The 27,719-nt window shown below is 35.6% G+C and overlaps 1 protein-coding gene across 6 annotated transcripts in view; it reads left to right on the top strand.

Moving 5' to 3' along the window:
- LOC144975033 (hemoglobin subunit alpha-A-like) overlaps positions 1-27,719 on the top strand; it is a 143,602-nt gene that overhangs the window by 67,322 nt on the left and 48,561 nt on the right. The gene's annotated exons all lie outside the window — the stretch shown is intronic.

Below are 27,719 nucleotides of genomic sequence, written 5' to 3'. Positions count from 1 at the left end.
GCAGCTTTGAGGCGCTGGGTCACCTATCGTTTTGCTGATGGAACCGGGCTTCTTGAAGTTGAATATTTAAGATAAAGAGAAATATAAAGATCCTGATCAGCACTACTAGATAACTAAATTATATGAATTTCATTAAGCGTCATAATTCGTCATAGTCAGTCTCTGACTGAAATAAGTAAGTATCGACCAAAGCCGCGAAGATTGTTCAGGGATAATTTTGAATTAAAGTAAGCAGAAAGTCCATAAAACATACCAGTTTTCCTCTTTATAAAATCGAACGAATCGAAGCCGATCTGGTTTATTATGCTTTATGTCAATCCTGCCTAAAACAACAGCCGGGTTTCTTTGTTGTTTTTTTTTTTTTTTGTTTTTTGTTTGTTTGTTTGTTTGTTTTTTGTTTTTTGTTTGTTTTAAAAATTGTTTTTCTTATTTTTGTTTTTGATATTTTTTGTTTGTTTTGTCGGGGTTCTTTTGTTTGTCTTTGATTCGTCAAAAACACATAATTAAAAAAACTTTTACTTTATATTTCGACACATTAAAATGACCTCCAAAGAAATAGGTCTCAGGTTTAAGACAAGTTGGAGCCATCTTTTTATGTCAATGGAATGTGTGAAGTACACGTTTTATGGTCAGAATTAAAAAGTCTTTATTGAACATTTTCCTTTGTTTTATTTTAGAGTTGAAATATAGAAACGTTTCTCACATCCCATCAGTTTTTAAAAAAATATATTGACAGTTTCCAAGTGATACAATATTATAATAAAATAAGTTATATCTATTCCTGACTGGTTTAATATTGGGTTGTCGGGATTTTTCAAGTGTTTTTCACATTTTCCAACAACAAAATTACATTCGGGGGGGGGGGGGGGGGGGGGGGGGGGGGGACTCTACTTCACTTTATAGCAACGTAGTAAAATGTCGAGATTTAAATTTGATGGTTACAAAAATCAATTTTAAGTATCTATAACTCAAAGATGTATCTTATTAAAGATTCTAATTTTTTCTTTGAAATAGTATCAGTAACAAGAGAGAAGGTAAAGATTTATTTTTCATTTTGTTTGGGTTTTTTTTTTCTCTCTAATCTTTCTCCAAATGGAAATTCCAATTGTGGACAAGCCATGAAACTTGCCTATGCCCTAAAGCTTTTTGTTCGCCTCTGCGTGAAAATTTTCCCTCAGGTGTCAATAAAAATAATTTGCTCATTATTATTTTCGTCGTTCACGTTTTGAGAAAAGGGATGGGAGGAAAAGACAGGCAGTATGCTCTGTATAGATTCAATCAGATTTCATTCTGTTTACTGACAAACATGTAAAAGACATATCTATCATAGATCTAAAATTACACAAATATTTAACATGTATATTGCGAATTTCTACAGCTTCATCCTTTTACATATGTTATACGTTTACTGCGCTTTATCAATCAACCCCCCCCCCCCACCTTCCCCATCCACCACCACCACCTCAAATTAGCAGCTGACCACAGGTTATAAAACCGAAATTTTCTTTTGGGCATTACAAGTCGCCTGTGGGACGCCTTTCAAAGAGAAGTTTTTTTTTTGATATCCGTTAGGTACTACTTTTTAACAAGATACGCACTCATTCCTGAGTCCAATTTTTTTTCGAAGTAGCTCAACCTAATATTATAGTGAACATTTTTGTCTGTGGAAATCATAAAATGAAAACAAGAAATTATTTTTGTTACTGGAACCAGGTTATTAGAAAGACAGGAATTTTAGATCATATAAATGTATAAATAAATAAAATTCCCTTTATTCATCCCCAATGGGAAATTTGTCTTTAGGGTCTATTCCAATGGATGACTGGAATAACCCAGGCGTCAATCTAGTGCAGCGCCGCGAAGTGAACTAGGGCGAGGTGACTTGCTCAAGGCCACACAACAAGACGGGTCTAAGCGTAGCCATCGTTAACTTATAGCCTGACACTGACCAAAAAATGACGTCAAAATGCCAGTCTTTGGCCATTAAAGAAAACAAATCGTGAGTTGTATCCAATACTTCAACCAACTTGTTTCCATGATCACTGCTAACGACAACTCACTAGGCGGTGCAAAAACCAAATAATGACGTCAAAATGTCAGTCTTTTTGGGTTTCAATGTCAGGCTATAACATAACGATGGCTACGGACTAAGTCAGTACTTTTTGGGTGCGACGCAAAGACCGTACCGCTGAGCGACGCTGCCCCCTATAGTGATATAGTATTAGACAACAAAATATAGTCCTTTGTCGAAGTAATCGGACCCATCGACACAAAATATACCTCGACTTTCAAAGCGTAAATTGAAAAAAAAAATAATAAAATGACTTGGGAGATAGTTTGAAGTTGACGTCACTCAGGTCTTTGTTATTGCTTTTTGGCATCCGCGTTTATGAGTAATTCTCAATAAACAGTATTAACCAGACTGTAAAGTTTTAAGGTTACACATAGTTTTGTGTGTTGGTCCGTTAAACTTCCGGATGGCAATGTTGTGAGCTTCTTAGCCAAGTGCATACAATCTATCTATATCTGTTTAAAGCACGTTACAATGAATATTAACTATTTTGTGGTCTTGAGGTATTTTGCTCGATTTCGGACCCAATGGTCCTTGTTTCAATTCCCGATGTGGCTGGATCAAAGTCCTTGAAAATAGTTCTTTACTCACATCCTCTCACCGTCTCAGGTGTAAAATTGAATACTTGGTCGATAATATTAAATGTTGCTGTTTTCTTGGTAGCTCTTGTGAAGCCCTTTAAGCACATTTAGTGGATATTGTTCTATATAAAAGTTGAGACTTTCTAATGCTTACTACAACCCGTAAAACAAGATATAAACATAATTAAGTCCGAAACGAAGTGCACTTATTTGCAGGTCTGATAACCCAATTCCTTATGGGCTCATTGTTGTAATGGAAATCTAAAAACATGACGCATAATATTTTCCATTACAACAATATTAAACTAGGCCCATCAGGATATTCGTATGTCAGACCTGCATAAATATGTCCAAGTCGGTCCGAACACTTCCGGGTGCATGCTCTGATAATGTTATATTATTCATGATCCATTTCCAATTATGTGTCTGGTTGTTTGACTTTGTCAATGAGTGTGTGTAAATGGGGAAGGATGGAAGGACTGAATGGATTACAAAGGAAAATAAAACCTCATTAGCATCCTATTGTCATGTATTTCCGCCCTTCTCTGTAAAAAACAAACAAACAAAATACAAAACCCAACTCATATTTAGAATTTTGGTCAGAAAAACTCGTCTTCAAATATCGATCGATTAAAATGACCCTCATCTTGTCAAAAACTCTCAAACCTGGGACTTCGATCGAAGTCCCAGGTTTGAGAGTTTTTGACAAGATGAGGGTCGAATTGGCAGAGAACAATAGGTTGTCGTAAACTGACAATACGCCATTTTTTTTTTTTTCAATTTGGCCAGAACTGTTTGACTTCAAATATCAATAGTCAACTTACAACAATTCTTAAATCTAAGACTTTCTTAAATTGTCCTCTGAAGAATTTTCAACACGTTGAAGGCTAGTCTTAAGTGTAAACTTTTCTGACAAGTTGAGGGCCAGTTATAGTCAACCTGTCAAGAATTCTTAAATCTGAGACTTCTTTGAATTGTTCTTTGAAGAATTTTCGACACGTTCAGGTCTAGATAGTCTTAAGTGCAAAATTTTCTGACAAGTTGAGTGGCGGTGTCATGTTTAATAATTTTAGACCATTGTTATAACTTTGGATAAGACTGACGCGACGCCAAGAGACTGGTTGTAGTTGGTGAATTGCAAACATCGCGTTGTATGACCAGCTTGAAAAAGCATCTAGCTCTAGTATTGTAAAGCACATTTGGCATAATAAACACCTAATATACCACGATATAGTGATAAAAAGAATTTCGTTCTTTTTGTTTAGAAAACAATAATTTCTAAGATCACCCCTAACCTATCAAAACGTCTCAAACATCTCATATCAATGACATAACGTATTCTAGGGGCAAGAATTTCGGCAGAGCTATAGTACGAAATCTACAGATAAACAAAAATCCTCTCAAAGAGGTGATTCAGACCTTAACTTCTCACTCTCTAATGCTCCAAGGTGGGTGGACCACCAGTAGGGCATTACTCTTAGGTGCCATTCTACGTATTCTGTCCCAAGGGTTTTAACCCAGGACCCTCTAATAGGAATTTCCTAGGGTTTTATGTGCTTGCCCTTATCGACTGCGTCATCGACGACTGTGATGTTATGTCATCACTAATTCCTTATAATATTGTTGGAAGAGTTGGTTTTTATGTCTTCTCATATATTATATTCAATTAGAGCTTCTCTCTGCGGTTTTACCCAAAGGTCAAATTGCTTTCGTTCTTTACTTAGCCATTGATACCAGTCTGGCGTAAGAGTTCATATACTGATGACACCATAAAATCTCGTCCTCTGACTTTAACTGCAGACGTTTACTCTATAACTCCCCAGATGAGTACTTTTCACAAGACCATGTAATTCTAAGTCATATTTTGTCACCAATCAAGGGAGTGTACTTGGCAGCAAATACATTCACTCAAAACATAATATGTCTTCGAAACGGAAAGTGATATAAGATAGAGATGAGGGGAAGGAGGAATGGAGAAAAAGTAAAGGGATCAAATAAATAATCGCCATAGGAATTCTATTACAATTCTCTATCCTTTCGACTCAGCCTGATAGATTGAACGACCGATAACATTAAATGGCCATTTCCGGTCAGAGGGAATTTCCGATCACAAAATAAATTATTCTTTCACCATTCTCACTTCCAAAACAGGCAGTCATTTGCAATATTAATTTATATTATGTACTGATTTTCGGTTTAGATATATTGGAATGCGAATGCTGGTTTATTATCCAGTCCATCCAAAGGAAATCTTTATTTCTAATATCATCTATTTTATTCCTCTCCCGATCGATCAAGAGATTCAGCAAAGTTTTGATTCAGTCCATGACTCATTTCAGGAGAGTGCCTGTGTATGGGATGGGGGGGGGGGGGGGGGGGTGCACGGTGTTCAGGTGTTAGAGAGGCATATTGGCTTATCAAGAAACTGGGTTCATGTTGAGACAATCCACATTTTCATTGGAAAGAGACGTCTTAGCGGGCCTAATTGACATCGGATGTTAAGTACCTTGTAATTGACTAGTTTCTGATATGTTTATAGCAAGGAATAATTTTAAATGATTGTTTTAGGCCGGAGAACTCGGGATAAACCTCTGCTCCAAGGTACTTATGCACTAAAAGAGTAGAGCATTCAGCCATTAGGCTCTTGAATAGGACGCTAGTTTTTCGCAAAGGACTTTCCACCAGATCTAATAGACCCAGTTACCTAATCACTGATGGGTGGACAGGGATCAGAAAAAAATCTCGACTTCACCCAAAATCGATCTCGGCCCCTTTTGTGTGTGAAGCAAATGCTTTACCAACTTAGTTATCGGGACCCCCTTACTCTGCCATTTTATGTGATTTTTAAAAACTTTAAACCCCACGACTACGAGTATCATCTCATAAAATATCAAATCATATCACATCATTGGTGATGGGCTAATAGAAGTAAAACATAAATTATCTTTGATAATCATAAGTACCTTATAAGAATGATTAAAACAGTCACAATCAAAGTTTACATTTTACAGCTTTGAATACCATAATTATGTGTTACATACAAAATTCAATTACAAAAGAAATCTTACATTATTTAACTGTGGATCGATAGGAATTTTGAAACGATAAATAGAGTAGATATGCATGTATCTTATCTTCTTTTATTAATTACAAACAGAAACACGATTTTGAAGATTTATACAATCTCGGCGTTTCTAAATTTATAACTTCGCGCGAAAAGCGTTATTTACAAGTCTAATCTCGGCACAACAATCCATCCATAGCTTATTGTCATTGTTTTGAGAAAATGGCTTTGTGAGAGCCATTAGATCAGGAATGGATGGGCCTCGGCTCCTGCCCATATAAACTTGTCCACGTTAGATTTAAGTGATTTTCGATGTTGCTGCTTATTTCGATTTTCTTTTTTTTTTTTTTTTTAACCAAGAGCATCCTCACTGGTTAATGTTTAAAACCTTGGAAAAAAATTGTTTTGTTTGCATCAATCTTTATCCAATGTTCGTTCAATTACCCATTTTTTCTTGTACGTGACATTTAGACTATGGCATCAGAACGTGTTTTGACGTTTCAATGAAATCTATTATCACTCACGTCGCAATCGAGCAAAATTCAAGAAAGCAAAAAAGATCAGAGTTTTGCTTCCATTATCACCTTACCTTTTCACTCAGTTAGTGTGTTCAGCGAGGCTTGATTTGATTACAAGAGTATAAATTAATGTCACTGACTCAGCCATGGAGACGGAGTTTATCTTGGTTTCTATGGCGTTACATAGACAATAGCAATTACTTGCTGGTCTACCATATCCTTTCCGCTAGATCTAACAGACCCAGCAACCCAATGACTGCTTGGTGGACAGAGGGTTCAGAAAAGTCTCCATTGCACTAGAGATTGGTCTTGGTCCCTTTACTTGAGATGCGAGTACTCTACCAACTGAGCTATCGGGACTTCCGTCCGTTTGAGAGTTTTTGACAAAATTAGGATCATTTTTATCGATCGATATTTGACGGACGTATTTTGTTTGTTTTTCTTTTTTGTTTGATTTTTTTTTTTGGTGGTGGTGGTGGTGGGAGGGGGTTGTTGTTGTTGTTGTTGTTGTTGTTGTTGTTGTTGTTGTTGTTGTTTTAAAGTATTTTTGTTGTTGTTTTGTTTTGTCTTGCTTGATTTATTATTTTTGTTGTTATTTTGTTTTGTTTTGGTTTGGTTTGTGTTTTATTCATCTTTATTTTATTCTTTTGTATTTTTGTTTTGTTTTGTTTTGTTTGTTTTTAAAATTTATTCTTTATTTTACTTCTTTTTCAATGTTATTTTTTCAGAGTAGGCTACGACAGAGTGCTCCAAACCGCCCTATGATTTATTAACTAACTGTCTAGTCCTCACAATGAAATAGTGATATCTATGCCAAATCGATTATCTCACTCATTCTAATTTCGACTCATTTCATTAAATAAACAACTAACTCCAAAACAAATAGGCATTACCATTCGACGTGCTATTTATTACCCACTCGTCTGTTGTCTGTATACCCGCATATATTTAATTTATCAGCCACGCAACGATATAAATAACTCATTGGTCTGGTGCTTCGTTTCATTTTTTTTTTAAACAAAAAACTTCAGTTTTTATAGAGAACAATATCCACTAAACGTGCTCAAAGCAGTGGAAAGAGAGGACGTGGAGGAGGAGAAAGAGAAGGAGGTAGAGGGGTACAGGGAAGGAGAAAGAGAAAGAGGAGGAGAGAGGAGCGGGAGAAGAAGAGTACAAGGAGGAGGAGGAGGAGGGAGATAAAGAGAAGGAGGGGAGGGGGTGAAGAGGAGGAGAAGAAGAAGGACAAGGATACGAGAAGAAAAATGAAAGAGGAGGAGGGGGAGGAGTACAAGGAGGAGGAGGAAGAGGAGGAAGTGGAAGGGGAGGACGTGGAGGAGGAGAAAGAGAAGGAGGAGGGGTTCAAGGAAGGAGGAAGAGGAGTAGGAGGAGGAGGAGGAGAGGGAAGAGTATAGGGAGGAGGAGGAGGAAGAGGAGGAGGAGGAGGAGTAGGAGAAGGGAGGAGCGAAGGATTCCAAAATGTGACCCATCATCTCAAAACGTTGTTATGTCGGTATGGTTTTGCAAGTAAAAATTGGCTTTATGGTTATAAGTATTAAACTTGAGTTATGTTTATGTTTTATTGAGCGGAATTAACATAGTTTGAGCATTTATATAGAGCAATATTCTCCATTAAACGTGTTCAAAGCGCTTTACTAGGGGTCTTAGCCAACAGCAAAACTCAATAAGTAGGACGAGACATGACATGACGCCTGTTAGGCAATATTACAATTTTTTCCGAGTGCGATGAGAGAAAGTGAGAAAAGAGCCTTTCCCAAGGACTGAACTCGGGACTCGAACGCAGGACCTTCCAATCCGAAGGCGAGTTTCATACCACTCGACCCCATGCACAAGTTGCAAGAGACAAAATCTAAATTCCGACAGTTATTTATGGTCCTTTTTACATTAAAATTACATTTTTAAACATCTGATCCACATCTGATATCGATTTGCAGGTCTGATAACCCAATTTATTATAGGCTCATTGTTGTAATGGAAATCTCAAAATTGACGCAAAATATTGTCCATTAATCAATGTTAACCAGGCATATAATTGCGTTCTTTTGTCAGATATGTGCACGTCGACTTAAAGCGATGTTCTTTATCCACATAGATAACCACGGAATTATTCTGAGCTCTTCTATCATTAAATTTGCATCTTACTGTGTGAATATTATAAAGATTCATGGGTGGCACTATAAATAATTACCTAATAATATGACGGGAAAATATAAGATAAACATACATAAGTAATTAATAATTCTCTAATAAAGCTCCATCGGAAATATCGATATTAAACACACACACATACACACACATACACAAACACACACACTCACACATGCACACAGCTATCAAATTAGCTTGACATCAAAGTTTAAATGGACAATAGCATCAATGCCGGAATTTTGCCCTTGGGAGGAATCACTGGTTTCATAATTTGTGGTTTTGTTTCGTTTTTTTTCCCTCTCTAAACCTTACGTAATAAAACGTGCCTTTCAATGACACTAACGCTGCTCCCCCTCCTCTTCCTTGTACTCCTCCTCCTCCTCCTCCTCCTCCTTTTTTTGCTCTCATGTCCTCATCTTCATCCTCCGCCCCCACAATCTCCTCCTCACCGTCGTTGTTGACGTAATAATTCTGATCTTCGACCAACGAAAACACCCAGCGATGATGATATGAACTGTGAGCACGTCTGTAATTTAAGTAGATTTCTTTTTTTCAATCTATTTTTATCTTTTAGAAAAAGCACGCACGTGCCTTTAAATAGCAAATCAATAGGCTCAGAAATGCTCAACCGAAGTGCTTTTGTTTCGTGACAACCAAAGATAATTCTAACCTTACAGTTTCTATTTCCACGCGGAAGGGCAATTTGGGAAGAAAAAGGTGAATTCTTCCTCAAACAAAGATTTTCCTAGCGGTAAAATGCAAAAAATATATCAACCCGGAAGCACTAGCGTGTTATTTTTTTCCTCCTTTGATATTAGATGTTTTTCTTTTAAAAACAAACTGGTGTAATGCCATCTGTAGATAGTGTGCGCTTGGCTAGGAAACTCACAATATTCCCATCCGGGAGTATTACGGAGCAACACACAAAACTATGTGTAACGTTAAATGTTTTAGTCTGGTTAATACAGTGAAAATTGCTCATAAACGCGGATGGCAAAAAAAAAAAACAAAAACAATAACAACAACCCGAGTGACGTCAACTTCGAACTATCTATATGCAAGTCTGACAACCTATATTATTAAGGGGTCATTGGTGCATAGGAAATGCTCTCAAACCAACGCAAAATGTTGTCCAGCAATATTAAATATTAAGCCTATGATTGCGTTCGGTTTTCAGACCTGCTAATATTTATACTTAGATTGGGGGCGAGGTTGTGGGTTTTGTGAACTCATAGCCTGATACTGACCAAAGCGTTACGTCATATAACAAGATAATGATCAGGAACAGGAAGTTAATTTCGAGTTGTGTTTCAATCGCTCGACCAATGGAATCATTAATTTGTTTCTTTGAGCACAACTAATGACAAATCATTTTTCACTTTTATTTTGTGACCGTCGTCTTTTATTATGACGTACTGTTTTCGTCATTATCATACTTTAAGATGCTGTGCACTTGGCTAAGAAACTCACAACATTGCCATCCGGAAGTAAACGGACCAGGACACAAAATTATGTGTTACCTTGAACGCGTATAGTCTGGTTAATACAGTTTATTGAGAACTACTCATAAACACGGATGGCAAAAACAATAACAAAAACCTGAGTGACGTCAACTTCGTTCTATCTAAAGGTTTACTGAAGCTAACAGTTATGTTTGGAGAATTTATTTGTATTTGAGAACACTCAGTTGCCCAACGTTTTGATTGGGTAAGACTTGTCAAATTGTTGAATTTAGTATTAAAAGCAACACCGTGGTAATTAGTGGGAGTTACGACAAAATCTAGAAGTTGGCACAGTAATTTTATGGTCATTATGATCTGTTCTGTATTCATGACTGTTTTCCTGTGTTGTTTCTGATTTTTCATGGGTATTTTATAATATTTTTAATGGCAGGAAATTATTTCGTAAACCTGGCATCTTAAACTAAATATCTGATTTCATCATGTCGTATTCTTTACGATTCTGATAAACCAAGTGGAAAAAGAAATAAAAAATATATATATATATTATATATATATATATATATAAAATATATATATTATATATATATATATATATATATGATATTCCAAAAGTATGTTAATATATACTATAAACGTTTCGAGTATATATTCTTCAGTTCAATGGGACGAAAGCACAAACGCGTTCCTCGACTTGATTATATATCATATTTCAGCGTAAATGGGCATTAACGAACACTTTTCGAACCCCCCTGTTTGAAATAATTGATTATTCAGCAAGATGAGAGTCATTTAAATCGATCGATATTTGGCGAAATCCCAGGTTTGAGAGTTTTTGCCAAGATGAGAGTCATTGAAATCGATCGATATTTGAAGGACGAGTTTTTAAAAAAATTGAATATGGGTTTTTCCAGAGTACGACAGAGTAACGGATTGACTGTAAATTGACATTACTATGTATACACACACAGACAGGGGAGTTTTGAATTTGACAATTTACTACAATCGCAATGATTTCCACGCTTTTATCCCTTTCCCCAGGGAAAACTTTGCAGCATGATCAAATTTATGCCATCGTAAATTCCGGATTATCAAGTCAGAGCCCAGTTCAACGAGGGCTTATCAGACCACTTTAAATGTCGATTTATCAGACAGAAGCCAGGCAACACAGTTTTCCATAACTCATTATTTTTGGGACGTGACAAACGTGTACACACATACGGATGATGTAAACTTCGTGGCTGCAAGTTCAAGGACTCCTAATTGAATGCTGCTAGAACTAACCACTCTCAAATCTAAAACTCCTTGAAACAGATTAGACCATCATGATATCCTCATGTCAATATTTTATATTCTGACATAATCCTCACATGTCACCATCGAAAAGCTAAGGTACCAAAAATAATTATAACACCTTCATAAAAAGAACAAAACACTAAAAAATGCGTTTTTGGACTAATAACTACAAAAATAAATAATTGGATAAATATATAAAGTATTTGAAAAAAATAAACCATCACACAGGCTCTGGTATATCTCACTGCATCTGCCGTGTAATGTAAGATTTTGACATGTTACAAAGTAAAATTGATATCTTTGGACACATGAAGACAAAAATAAATTATTAGATAAATCTATAGCCTATTTGAAAAGAAGAAAAAAAGCATCACACAGCCTCTGGTTTATCTCACAGCATCTGCTGTATAATGTCGATCTTCATTGTGAAGATGTCGATTTTACAGAGTTAAAATGCGTTTTTGGACACAGAATGATTAAAATAGATATTTAGATGAATATGTAATTGAAATTAAAAACTCGCACATGCTCGCTCTGGTTTATGTCGTGCAATGTCGACCTTCAATTTTAGATATTGACATTCGTTGTAATCAGAGTAAAACTGGTGGTTTTGGACACATGAAGACAAAAAATAAATAATTAAATAAATCTATCCCCTATTTGAAATACAACTCACAAAAGACCTGGTTTATCTCACTGCATATTCCGTAAAATATCGCCCTTCAATGTGAAGATTTTCAAATATGTTGCTATCAGAGTAAAACTGCATTTTTGGACACATAAACAAAAATTATAAGCTCTGGATAAATGTAGACATCTATATATGAAAAAAGGGGATGGAAAGGTGGCTTTGGTGAATGATTTCCTCTAGCTGGAAAATATGCTCATCATGTAAAGATGTGAAGTGCGAGAGGAGGGCGTGAGTGTAAAGGTTTCTCTGTTTGGAGCTGATGTGATATCAACAGGAAGTTTGTTCTCGTCTGCAATGAACTGTTCCAGGATATAATGAGAATTTCCTGTGGTTTAAGCCGCTATGGAGCGTGATGAAACTATTTGCATCTAAGATCCTTCCCTCCATCTTAATCTATTAACGAGGAAACAATATACCCCCCCCCCCAACCCACCCTCTCCGCCGCTCTCCCTTTCCCTCATTGATGCATATAATATAAATGATGATAAATAGGTGAGTGCGAGGGGATCTCCATAATCGTCAGTATTGTTGATATTTTTTTAATACGCCATTTCGTCACAGTATCATTAGAGACCGTCACCTAGGGATTTCATGAAGGACTAAAGAGAATCCATCAAACAAGATGTCTGATGTCAACAGGAATCACCCATGTTGTCCTTTATTGACACCGAGCAATAATAACAGCAACTGAAGCAACTTCTTTAGGGAATAGAATTAATAATAGACAAGACAGCCATTAAAACCTCAAGTTTTTTACCAAAACCCCGACACACGGTGGACTGCAAGTTCTGATAATTTAAGTTATTATGTTATATTTATGTGAGAATTATCGACATGAGAGTCACTCACCAATGTTATTTGAGTTAGAGATCAACTATACCTCGATTCCGATCAAAAACAGTAATTAATGTTATTTAAACTAATAAATGAAGCGATAACACACATAAATACGTAAACAACGTGTCACATATGCTTCATTCATACTGTATTATAATAATATATATCATTATATATCATTACCTTACCAATCATTTTCCAGATTATCCTCCAAAACGCCAAGCCACCTAGTGAATGTATATTTCGCTTGCTTGAAGTTCAAAGAAATAAATAACAATGTGGAATTGAATGTAAACTTCAATTTAATAAACTAAACACACAAGTTCGGACTAAAGGCCAAGGTATGGCCTATCTCAATTTATCAAATTAATATATAAAGTCTTGCTATTGGTTCTTGGTTGTATATTTTTACATTTTTGTGCATTTGCATATATATATATATATATATATATATATATATATATATATATATTGTGTTGATTTGTGAATGTTTGATGTTGTGTATACATTTCATAATTATTTATGATTATATATATTTCATGTGCGTCTGTAATAATTTCCTTTTTGATAGTATCATTGTATTATATTCTCACATTTATGTTTTTATTATTTTATGCATGCCATCTGTAAATTAATTTCTTTTTTTTTTATAAATATATATTATTATTATTATTATTATATTATTTATTATTATTATTATTATATATCATATCATTATTATTATTATTATTATTATTATTATTATTATTATCATTATTATATATTATTATTATTATTATTATTATTATTATTATTATTATTATTATTATTATCATTATCATCATTATTATTATTATTATTATTAAGACAGATAATGTGGACCTTTCAGGCTTCCCCATTATCGACAAAACAAGACGAATAAAACGCTACAGACGAATCGCTTTCACTTTCACATTGTTATTTATTTAACCAAATAACATAAAAATTGATATGTTAAACTCTAACTCAAAAGGAACAAGGACACGGCACACATAATTATGTTCAGCCAAACAAGCTGCACAACACAGCATTAAGTTCTCATTCTATTACCCAAAAAATGTCTTGAATTTTGTGATTTACAAAATAAATCTGAATGAGAAAAATGTTGGTTGTATCGCAGTGACAGAGACAACGCTTTTAATGACCGGGTATTCATTTACACCTGATTATGGTGAGAGAATATGAGTAAAGAACTTTTTCCAAGTCTCAACTATGCGCCGCTAAGCGTGGGTCTCGAACCCTGGACCTTCTGCCGAAAGTGAGAGTCATACCCCTAGACCAAACAGCCGCACATCAGTAATGCTATAGAATCAATGTGCTTGATCAGGTCACTCGAAATGACAACCAAAATCACTTTCCTAATGCCTCAGAAATAAAAATATTGGGCGCTTACCCTTTGAGATGTGCGATGAAACATTCTACAGGAGCTCTGACAAATCGAATGAATGTTGACTATTCACGATTAAATTAGATTAAATTGTCCACTAAGTACAGTCGACAACATCCACTCTGGTTTGGACATTTTTTGGCCAGAAATTTTTTATGATACATTTAAATCGATCGATATTTGAAGGACGAGATTTCTGGCCAAATTTTTAAATATGTGTTTTTTCCAGAGTACAGCAGCACAGTCAATATCTTACATTTTATTGAACGGGGTAAGATAGGAAAGAGATACTGTTATTGTTGGCCAGTACCATGACAGGCACTTTTCTTGATGAAGTCCTTTTACAAGTGATATTCAAATGATTGGATTCGGCTCCTGGTCTTTTTAAGGCATAAACTTTATGTATTTGAAATAAACACTATCTACAAAAAAAGTGTTGTTTTAATGAAACACGATGTCTATCTTTAGAGTGTGAGTTTTTGATGAATTTTCTTCATACCTTCTTGTCTCATCTTCAAAGGCTATTTCCAAATGGATGGAATGTTACAAACATTTTACTCTCAATGGCTGCAACCTCTTCAAAGGTTATTTCTTATTGGATTGCAATGTGTTAAAAACCTTTAAATCTTACTTGCATCTACCTCTTCTAAGGCTGTTTGGAAATGGGTTGAAATATGTTGTTTTATTCTTACCACACGAGAAAGTTCTACAAAGATGATAATAACGATATTGTTCATGGTGTTGGTTTATATGTTAGAATCACGCTCACATAATGACGATCAATATCAAATTATGTTCATTACCGATATTTATTCAACCGATTATTTGAGCAATCCGATGTTTTGGGGTTCAATCAAACAACTTTAAAATTGGATTCGTTTTTTATCTGATGAAATTGGCTGGTCCGTGGATGCTCAATATAAAGTGCATCTCACTGGAAAGAAATGACTATCATTTAGGTGACTCTTTTCCGTTTACGATGGTACCACGATTAGGTTGGGCAATTTTCTCATCTTCAGTTTTCGTGATATCTCACTCTGATATTAAAGTTTATTGACAAAGACATTTTTCATTAACATATCTAATAATAATTTTCAACATCCCTGTGATTCGACTTTTATTGTGTGTGTGTGTGTGTATGTGTGTGTGTATGTGTGTGTGTGTGTGTGTGCGTATAGGGTAAATATATTTGTAAGTGTATTTGTAAGTGATACTGTGACAAAACAAAAAGACCAATACAAGTAAAGCGCTTTGGGCACGTTTAGTGGACATTGCGCTATATAAAAGCTCAAGGAAAGAAAATCATCTCAGAAAATCAGTATTCCTCAACTGAACGATGATAAAGGCGGCCTGGGACTCGATCGCACTTCAAGGGAGGCTGATTTCTTTTCTCTTCTTATTTATTTTATTTTTTTGAGATAATTTCACTTTTGGAATTTGGTGTTTTTCTTACCTCTAATCTGGTTCTATTTTGAGAAATGGCGATCATACCATGACGAAAGTCACAAATGCGACCCACCGTTTCAAAACGGTATTGTCTCTGGATGGAAAGGACCCTGAAATGTGAATTTAGAATAAAAAATAATGAGAAAAATACGAACTTAGAGAGTTTTCTAAAGTAAGAAACTATAATGATTCACTACCATACACAATATAGATTAAACCCCAAGTTTCATATTCATGGCTATAAGTTCGTTTTCTGCACCTTGTCGATCCCCACAGAATACCGTTGTGTGGAGACGGTGGGTCACAAATGGGTATGAATTTTGGTTTTAAAAAATTGCCTTGTAATTTAATTTAAGCTTGTATATAGCGCAACATCCACTAAACGTCCTCAAAGTGCTTTACAAGGGGCTCCTGGCCAACAGCAACTCTTAACATGTAAAACGAGACATATGTCGTCTGTTAGGTGATATTACAAGTTATTGTTTTTTTTCGACAGAGACAACTCTGTTAACGGCCATGTACTCATTTCATACATGAGTACGATGAGAGAATTGAGTAAAGAGCATTTTCCAATGACTCAACTATGCGATGAGCAAGGCTCGAACCCAGGACCTTCCTATCCGAAAGCAAGTGCCATACAACTAGACCACATAGCCTAGCCGCACAATTTATCGTTGGCTTTTTTTCCCCCTTTGGGCCTTAATGGGAGGTTGGCTATTACTTTTTTGTCATAGAATACTCATACAATGAGGAATAGATAGAGGAGAGGGAATGGAAAATGGCGAAAGGGGGAAGAGGGAATTGGTGCCATGACCGGACATCCATTGAAAGCAGCTTTTCCTTTCTATAGAGATGGAAATTAAGAGCTAGAAAGCATGGAATGGAATCTCTATTATTTTTGTTGTCGGACACCAGTCAGTCAGTTAGACAGTCGGATTGGAGATAAGGGAGTAGATGGGCCAGGGGAGTGGGGCGGGGGTGTGGGGGGGGGGGGGGTGTTTGGAGTGATGGAGTTTGAACAGAATAAATGGAATTTCGATGGTGGTGAGTTTGGTGAAGGTAATGTTGGAGGTGTACATTATGTTTGTGGTAGTTGGTGGTGGTGGTGGTGGTGGTGGTGGTAATGTCGGTGATGGTGAAGGTGGTTATATTAGTGATGGTGAATGTGATGGTAATGGATTTGACAGTGGTTTTATAAGGTGTAAGGTGAGTGTATTTGTTTTGTCGTCACAATTTTGTGATGATGATGATGATGATGATAATGATGATGATGATGAGGAGGAGGAAGAGGAGGAGGTGGCGGTGATGGTAGTGGTGCTGGTATTATGGTTCTGATATTGAGATGGCAGTTGTGAAGTTTTAATGGGAAACGTTTGTTGTTTTTTTTTTTTTTTTTTTTGGTTTTGTTTTGTTGTTTTTGTTTTTTGGGTTTTTTTGTTTTGTTTGTTTGTTTTTGTTTTGTTTTGTTGTTTTTGTTTGTTTTCTTTTTTTTTGGGGGGGGGGGGCAGGGGGGGTTGCACGAAAGCAGAAGGATAGAATCTACGTGGTCAATAAGTTGCGGATTTCGGTTATAATAGTGCTATAACATATTTTTCTCATATAAGAAAATGTATTGAGAACAGAAAATGGTAAAAGGGAAAAGAATATACCACCAATTTACTAACCCGTAAGTATTTTAATAGGAACACAAAAGAAAGAGGGGTGAGGGTGGTGTTATAATTTTATTTTTGATGTGTTCAGACGATGGTATGATTGTAATTGTTGTTGTGCTGATGGTAGTGGTAATTTGTGTTGGTGATAGTGGTGGTAATGGCATTGGTGATAGTGGTGTTAGTGAATATAGTGATGATGATGTACCAAATGTGGAGCTATTATTGAAGAAGTTACTGGTGGAAGAAGTAATGGTGGTTGCTGGGCTGAGAGTGATGTTGGTAGTTGCTGTTATATACGTGGGCAAGTAGCTGTGGTTTAAAATAGAGGTAATATTGTGATTGCGGTGATGGTGGTGGTGGTGGTGGTGGTGGTGGTGGTGGTACTAGTGGTGGTCATTTTGTTGGTTGTTGAAGTGTTAGTGGTGGAGGTGGTGGTGGTGGTGGTGATAGTGATATTTCGTTGCAGTTAATAGTTGTGGTGGAAGTAATTCCATCATTGTATTGGTGGTAGTGGTAATAAGATAGTTATTATGACACTGAAATATGGTTCGTCTGGTAGAGTTTGGTGTTTGTGGAGAAAAGTTTTCAGTGTATCGCTGATTGTCGTGTTGATATCGGCTGCGATTTTAGTGGCTGTAAAACAGTTATAGATTATATTCTCCTGTCAAACACGATAATGTATTAGCGGTTATCGTGCTATTGATGATAATCATTACTGCCCAGGCTAACCATGATTGTTCCTGTCGTTCTGCAATCCGCTATAATTGTTCGAATAAAAACATTTTAAAAGAACAATGCGCAAAAGAACAATTGTTCATTGTGTTTTATTGATTTACCTATGGCGCGGCATCAACTTTTTTGAATTCGGATCTTTTTCAGACGTTTTGACAGAAATTAGAAATAGCTTTGACTTCTTTTCCAGAGAAGCCAACACTTTAACCTATTCCAACCGAGAACTGCACTGTGGTACACTGGCCAAATATACTTTTCCAATTTAGCCAAAAACATTTTTTACAAATTTTGATTGTATTTTAATTATCATCGACTTGGGGGAAAAAGTCAAACCCAAGATTCCAACTCACTTGCCCAAAACCCCCAAATTAAGACGCCAATTTCACTTGCCTAAATAAAAATCAAATCCAAGATTCCAACTCAAATTGCCCAACAAAACCTCAAATTTAAGACGCCAACTTAACTTGCCTAAACAAAAACTCAAACCCAAGATTCCAACTCAACTTTCCCCTAAAAACTCAAACCCAAGATTCCAACGCAACTTGCCCTAAAAACTCAAACCCAGGATTCCAACTTAACTTGTCCCAAAATCCTCAAATTCTAAACGCCAAACCTCAATTGACTTGCACTAACTTCAAGAACTCAAACCCAAGATTCCAACAACTTGCACAAAAATCTCAAACCTGAAATTCACAACTGAACTTGCCCTAAGAACTCAACCCTGAGGCTTCAACGAAGTATGACAGTTCAGACTATGAAGCCGGTGATTCTGCTTGTTAGTAGAATAGGATTAATAGATTAATATAACACATACAGTTATTATTGATTTGATGTAAATAATGATCATATTTAGTAATGATCATATTTTTGACCCGAACCTTTCTTTTTTTTCACATGGTATTTAAAGGCCTTTGACCTAAGCATCCCTTATTATGATATTATATTATGTTAAGCATATTATATTTGAGTTGTCTCGGTTGATAGAATTATAAAACAAAGAATGTATAAAATGTTAGCAGAATGTCTAATGGATAATACGTTGTGTTCTCGACTGAAAGCATTATCTGATTCCAGGAAACGAATGAAACAAGAAATACTATCTTTCTTTCGATATTTAAGGTATCGTCTCATCTGATATCGCACGACTTATTCAAATCAAAATCTGATAAATATTGTCGTACTCTGGAAAAATCACTTTGTTGAAATTATGGCCAGAAGACTCTTCCTTCAAATAGTGATCGATTAAAATGTAATTTATCTTGTCAAAAACTCTCAAACTTCAAGGAAGTCCCAGGTTTGTGAGTTATTGACAAGATTATGGTCATTGTAATCGATCGTTACTTGGAGGAATGCGTTTTCTGGTCAGAATTTTAAAATGAACGTTATAGAGTTTTGTTAGTTTACGAAACTAATAGTGTCTGAGAGATTGTTCAAATCTTGCTTTTAAATATCGATGATAACATATACATTTATTTACATTTTTATTAGTCCTTGAAAAATCTATGCATCATTCTAAAAGATTCTCTCATTACTTAAGGATAAGGTTTGTCCAGAAAGCATGTGATGAGGATAGCTATGGCCCAATCCAAACATTCATTCGCCCAAGTAATTATTTCTTCAGTGCCTTGAGGTCCGTGGATTTAAGTTTATTTGGGTCTCTATGGCATTAATCGGACAGTAACAATGGCTTTCTACCTTTCGAATAGGATATAAGTATATATTGCAAAATATTTTCCACCAGATCTAATAGACCCAGCTACCCAATCACTGCTGGGTGGACAGGAGGGTCAGAAAAATACATTGACTTCACCCGGAATCCATCCTGGTCCCTTTGTGTGCGAAGCCAGTGTTCTATCAACTGAAATATCTGGACTTCCCAAGTGCGTCTAAACGACTGTCAAATGGACATCCATCTCACGCCTATCGTTATTGTGGAAATGTATAGATTTATTCAGGCGCCAAGGGTAAATGACCGCAGCAACATAATGATATTCCTCCATACCCCCCCCCCCCACCCTTTCCCCCCTCGTACCGTTTCTCCAGTACAAGGTTATCTTGTTCACATCGAGTATGATAATCTGCCTCTGTGAAACGAAAGAATATCCGTCTTAATTCCTTAGAGATGAATGGATATAATAGTAAGTGTTGTAGATAGCTGTGGTGCTCTGGTTACTTTTCGTTGATCTTAAATTCGAACCCATGTTAAAAGGAAACCCGCTAGAAACGCGTTTAAGACGTTTTCCCGCTCTATTATTACAGATGTGCGTAAAATTCGAAAGAAATTCCGATTTATAGATATGTTGTATTTGTCAAAAAATATCCTACAAATTCTTCACTGTATCTTTCTGCAATTTTATACGAGTGTTGTCCGTAAGGAGGAAAATATTTTGTAAAGCTCTCATAACACAGATAATTGCCTCCTCTCCCCCCCCCCTCCCACACACACACACACACACCTCCGGCGCGTCATCTTAAGATGTTGCATAGGTACTCTATAAAGGAATAAGGAATAATTATAGATAATCAATCAAACAGACGTCTGGTGCCAACAGGAATCCCCAAAGTAAACTGAGGAGGGAGTTGGGGATGTTGGGGGGGGGGGGGTGCAAAAGTATCTACCTAAGGTTGGAATGGAAACAGGAACCCACATAGTAATGCATTCATTCGATAGCCTGTCAATCGTTCTTCACAATATTCATATTACTGTATAGTTAAGAGATCAGTTCTATGTACATCCAAACCCAGGCTATCAGCAGTGTTCTCAAAGTATGATCTTCTTCCGGCCCACAAGGGTTAATGACCATTTGGTATTTTCAAGGTTTCCCTACTCTATATCGTTTGCCGTCGGATAATCGTACAAAGCAAGAAGAGAAGCCATTCTATCGCAAAAAGTAGTGAACAAAAATGAATGTGATAGCTTCAAAAATGAACATAATACTGTAGTTAACACGCAACGTTTGGGCATAAAACCTTTTTTTTTTTCAACACGCACCAAAAATAAAAATAAAAAAAGAGTTGAATCAATAATGCTTCATCAGACCAGCTTACGATAACGAAAAATTCGTAGTTCTACGGATCTTTGACTTCTATTGTTGAGTTGTTTAAAAACATTAGATTTTTTTTAATGAGTGAAAATGAAGTTTTGATATATAAATCAAGCATTTTGAAGCGTCATCTAACCCGGTAGGGACAGATTGCTTTGTTATAAAGTAAGTTATGGTGCCCTCTATCTTTTTTTTATCAGCCTGGAAACTACGAACTGTTACAATATCAGGCAGGCAGGTCTGCTTCATGTAAAATCTGAGACTGATTTTCACTTGTTACCGTCCACAGTCGGTCAGCTTAGAATCCAAGCAAGCTAAATAAACCCCATATTGAAATTTTGTTATTAAAACTATTACCCAATATTGATATATTTAAATTATCCTTCATCTATTAGAAAAGGATTTAAATAGATTTCAAAGATGGCTTGGGTTTTTTAATTATTAAATATTCTCTCATCAGAATGCAAAAAAAGTATTTGGTCAGTAGACGACAGAAACTCTCAAAGCCTGGCCGGTCTAGCAAAGCTATTGATCGGCGGTTATGACAATACTTGTCCTATTTTGATTAAACCCGAAAAGTATCGATCCTTAGTTATTGAGATCGCCCTGGTACCGATGGTCAGAGCCCAAAGCTGATTACTCTCTGCACGATACCATTTATTATTACTTTAAACCATCGACTATGCGATACCTGCACCATCCCTGCCCCCCCCCCCCCCCCCCCCCCCCCCCCGACCCACCATTTCTCTCAGATATCACTGCTTTAAAATATTTTGACAAGTTGGGCCATCTTGTTTTATTCATATTATATTTCATGGTTAAATGTTTTGTGGTCAAAGATTTGTATGACAAGATGTTGAACGAGCGTCTTTTTGCGGGTACAATAATTGAAAACCATACATTCCTCTTCAGTCAATATTATAATTGTGATGCCAATTTATGTCACTGCAGTAAAGTTCTTTTCTTTCTGAAAATGGCGGCGCTATTTTACGCACGATGTACTGATATGGTGCTTAATGTACATCTTGCACCTATAAAGTGATACTAAGATGCGAGAAGCTGTCGACAGTAAAAAGTAATAAACAAAAAAGAATATAGCAGCTCCAAAAAGAACGGGGTATCAAATACGTTTTTGTTTTTGTTGTAGGCTGAAGAAGAATTTTGAGCCCGAAACGTTCCGTGTTTGGTAATTTTTCTTCGTTTTTTCGGGGGTTTTCGCGTTTTTTTAAGCTGTTATATTCTTTTTTGTTCATTACTTTTTGCATTTTATGTCTACTTTTAAAATGAAGATGAATAGTTTTTGTCTGACAGCAGAGAATCGATTAGTCTCCGTACGTTTAAATACGATGTGTACGGTTGTTCAAATAATAGAATTAGAATCCCACATTTATACGTTTAATACTAGTATGCACATTTAAATAGCATTAAATAGCATATATCCATATTTGAACTAAGCTCAATATATGATACACACTGTCATTTGTATGTCTACAGGCCTCTAACAGTATTATGCTGGGGTGAGCAAGATAGTAATAATCTATTTTAACCCTCTCCTTACCAGCTACAGCAAAATCGTCACATTTGCTACGACATAATATTATACATTTCGTCTTATTCAGATTTATTTGGTACATCACAATGATCTTTGTTTAATTAATAAGAACATAAAGTTGTTTTGCAGAGAGATTGTTTGAGTTTTACAAAAGCATTTTTTTTCTGCTGGGTAAGCCTGCCATTTTGGGAAAATACTGAAAAATGATCGGTAAGGAGAGAGTTGACCAGTTAACTACCATACTTAAGAAAAACACGTTTTTAAATATTTGGCCAGAAAACTCGTCCTTCAAATATCGATCGATTTAAATGACAAAAACTTGGCAGAACTTCTCAAACCTGGGACTTTAAAGAAGATCTCGCGAGGTCCCAGGTTTGGGAGTTTTTGCCAAGATGTGAGTCATTTGCATCGATCGATATTTGAGAGGACCAGTTGTCTGACCAAATATTTGATTATGTTTATTTCCAAATTACGGCAGTTATCTGGTGAAAGAAAAATGGCAAAAATTTAATATTTATTTTAAGGATTTTGTCACCTTTAGAAATTATTTCTATTGATCGCAATAAGACAATGATGTATCTAAAGTCTTATATTGATCAATGTACATGGATGTATCTAGAGTCTTATATTTATCAATGTACATGGATGTATCTAAAGTCTTATATTGATCAATGTACATGGATGTATCTAAAGTCTTATATTGATCAATGTACATGGATGTATCTACAGTCTTATATTGATCAATGTACATGGATGTATCTACAGTCTTATATTGATCAATGTACATGGATGTATCTAAAGTCTTATATTGATCAATGTACATGGATGTATCTAAAGTCTTATATTTATAAGTGTACATGTATGTATCTAAAGTCTTATATTTATCAATGTACATGGATGTATCTAAAGTCTTATATTTATCAATGTACATGGATGTATCTAAAGTCTTATATTTATCAATGTACATGGATTTATCTAAAGTCTTATATTGATCAATGTACATGGATGTATCTAAAGTCTTATATTTATCAATGTACATGTATGTATCTAAAGTCTTATATTTATCAATGTACATGTATGTATCTAAAGTCTTATATTTATCAATGTACATGGATGTATCTAAAGTCTTATATTTATCAATGTACATGGATGTATCTAAAGTCTTATATTTATCAATGGACAATTTTGATTTATTGCATCATTATCGACCCGACACAATACCGTTTTGACAAAATAGGGTCATATTTACTCATCCACTCCTCAGTTGAATGCGATAATTCGTTCCAAATTTTAACTTTTCATTATCTTGATCTGTATATTATTGATGCCATGCCTTTAGTTTAAAATATCATAACATCCGCCTGCCGGATATAATGTATCAACACACAAACTATATGTAATCTTAAATCGTTTATAGTCTGATTGATACAATTTAGTGAGATCTACTCATATAAATGGCTGGTTTAAAACTAAAACAATAACAAAGAGCCGATTGATGTCAATTTCGTTCCTTCTATTATGATTTCAAGTCAATATGCCTGTACACAATTGGATTCAGTAGTCTGATGTCACGCCGCCTGGCAACGGCGGCCATCTTGGTTCTAAACAAAGAAAATCATTACTTTTTATTCTTCAAGCTGGCTCGAACTTTTCATATGTCTTGTGATCAGAATGTGTAAAAGTCAAAACATGATCAAGTTTATGTTTTTTTTTTCCTCCGGATACGCTTTTATGCTCGCCGGAGAAATATTTCATACGGCGTCCGCCATTGTTCCGATAGTTTAGAGCCAGTTTTGCTAAGTTACCATGCGTCATTATGAAGGAAGTGACGTTACGACTATTGAATCCAATTATTAATTCCCCATCACATATGTTTGATCTTGACATTGGTTTTCATCGATCACAATAATAGTAGTAATTTGTCTATGACTTCGTACCTTTCCATGTTACGTAATAGTAAGTAATAAGCTGAGGGTGACGCAGGTGTCAGGGCTTCACTTCACGATTAAAGGCCATTTCAAGTGTTATGTAACGGTTTTATGGATTTTCAGTGTGGACGCCTTGCCGTGGTATTAGCAGGATTTTGACCACCAAAGGATTCTACTCCTCATTACTGCTGATGTTGCGAAATAAAATTATCTTTCATAATCATCATACTCATTACTATCATCACGACCACTAATTACCACTACAACCACCACCACCACCATTATATAAATAATAATAACTGTTACTACTACCATCAACATCATCATCATCATCATTATGGTCGTCGACGTCATTATTTTATCATCATCAATATCATTATCATAATCATTATCACTATCATCGTCGTCGTCGTCGTCGTTATCATCATCATCATCATCGTCATCATCATAGGTCGTAGCCCTCGTCACCATCATCCTTATCATCATCACCACTCACTACTGGCACCAATACTACTATCACCGCTACCACCACCACCACCATCATCATCATCATCATCGTCATCATCATCATTCATCATCATCATCATCATCATCATCATCATCATCATCATCATCATCATCATCATCATCATCATCATCATCATCATCATCATTCATCATCATCATCATCTTCATCATCATCATCATCATCATCATCAATAGTCAGAAACACTCATATTATCATTTCTTACAATATCAAAACATTTGCAACAACCGGGCAATCTTTATTCATAGCACCACCGTCACCAAGAATGAATGTCATTGTAAATTATAAAAATGCAAAATTGAACCATGAATCTTATCTTGCTACTATAATAATATCTAATAATCCTAACTCATAATTTAGTATTACAACAGTATGGTTGAAACTTTATAAAACATCCCAAGTTATAATTGCAATATGAACTAGTTAGACAAACTAGTGAGCGCGCGCGCGCACACACACACACACACACACATGCACACACCACACACATATACACACAAACACACACACACAAATAATCAAACACTCACGAACTAAAATTCACAAACGTGAACTCCACATCAATATCATGAGAATAAATAAATGTTATTCTATGAGTAGACGTCTAGCATAGAAAAGGGAAAAAAAAAACATCATGACATTATGGTGCTATACTCTCAGAAAAGCCGTATTGAAAAATTTGGTCGGAAACCTCGTCCTTCAAATATCGATTGATTTAAATGACCCTCATCTTGGCAAAAACTCTCAAGCATGGAACTCTGCAAAGTCTCAGGTTTAAGAGTTTTGTTTTGTTTTTTGCCAAGATGAGGGTTATTTTAATCTATCGATATTTGAAGGACGAGTTTTCTGGCCAAAAATTTAAATACAGGTTTTTTTTGCAGAGTACGGCAGAATAGGGTCGTAGAAACTCGATGTGTAATCGGAGATATTTTCAATATTTGTTGGGATTTTTTTTTCGATTAGATAAAATGCACGTGTATGGTTGGAAAACTAATGTAAAAATCTTCTCAAATTTCCTTGTTATCATGATTGGCACGTGCATTATCGTGATTGTTGAGTGGGAGGGGATAGAATCAATCAAATATATTTTACTCCCCCCCCCCCTTTCATATCAACAAATATCATGCCAATTTTCATTCGATACAGCCTCTACCCTAATTTACAAATGGCATAAAATTTATCATTAATATAAATTTGAAAATGAATATATTATGATTACAGACGAAGCAAATAGTAAAAAAAAAAAATAACATTCAAAGAAAAAAAGTCAAATTTGTAAAATATGCTGGCCAGTGGAGGTGTCAAATGAGATCTGAAATGAAGTAAACATCCCTCCTGTAGGATTTGACTTATTTTAACCTGTGACCCTTACGTTGAATAGTCGTCGAACTATCAGGAGAATTTTTGTATAAAGTTGGAGTATTCAAAGTGGAGCATTAATTTAGCGCAATATCCACTCGTGACACCTGTAAGGCGGTATTCCGACAGAGACAACACTGTTAACGGCCAGGTATTCTATTAGAGAGAATGTGAGTAAAGACAAGGACTCAATTATAACTCGCTGAGAGCGGAAGTCAAACCCAGAACCATCCAATTCGAAAGCGAGTGTCATACTACAAGACTGCATGGTGGCACATTGAAGGTATTTGTATCCACCTTCTTTTGCTGGATGCAAATCGAATTTCCAAACATTCAAGATTTCGATGGCGTAAAATTTGAATTAAGGGGCGGTTTGTGTCTAATTATTAGGAAAATCCTTCAAAAATTGATTTTGAGAATTTGGTGGAAAACGATGGGCTATTTTTTTTACCTTAGAAATAATATTATTGAAGTCTAAATTCTTAAAGTAGACTATGAAGGCACGAAAAACACAGTCAAAAAGGGTAAAGGTAGTAAGAAAATTGTGAAAAATGGAAAGCCTTTTTGCTATTTTCTCAATATGTCATTTTCTAAGGGTATGGAATACTGTGTAAAATGTTTCTCAGAATCCATGCAATGAAATCGTCCTAAAATTTCCACAGTTATCACAGAGATAATGTAGTATGTCGCCATAGAGATTTTTTGATAAAGTATGTATATTTTAAATTATAATCCAAATTATGAATTTCTTATATCAATTTTGTCATAACATTTTGATTCTCAACTTTGTAATGTTATAATAAAAATCCCGTAAAATAAAGCCGTAAAATCTCTCAATGCTGACACCCTATGGTGCAATGTTGATAGGAGATAAGAAAATTGAAGTTATCCCTTCAATAGTTTTTGTGGAACGTTTGCCATAAGATTGTTATATTTTTTTTATGCCAGACCCCCAAATTAGGTCGCAAAACGGGTATTAACAAAGATGATGGACATTTTTTTTCTTTCGATTGAACTTTCAGATCATTGCACTGTTTTCTCACCAACTGAGCCAAGGAAAGAAAGAAAAACAACTTGAAATTTGACATAGCGTAACATCCACTAAACATGTTCAAAGAGCTTTGCAGGTGGTCCCTAGCCAACAGCAACACTTAACATGTAGGACGAGACATGACGCTATTGCTATTTTTCCCGACAGATACAACGTTGTTAAAGGCCATGTACTAATTTTAAATAGACTATGTGAATAAAGAGCCTTTTTCTAATGACCCAACTATGCACCGCTCAAAGCGGGACTCGAATCTAGGGTCTTTTACTACGAAGGCGTGTGTCATATCACAAGTAGACCTTAAATACACGTTTCCTCTTGTGTCTATAAATTCAATTTCTAG

Source organism: Berghia stephanieae, chromosome 1 (genome assembly GCF_034508935.2).
Source record: "Berghia stephanieae isolate SIO BIC M18660-M18661 chromosome 1, UCSD_Bste_1.3, whole genome shotgun sequence".
Classification (NCBI taxonomy): domain Eukaryota; kingdom Metazoa; phylum Mollusca; class Gastropoda; order Nudibranchia; family Aeolidiidae; genus Berghia; species Berghia stephanieae.
This window is presented reverse-complemented; position numbering and strand designations above follow the sequence as displayed.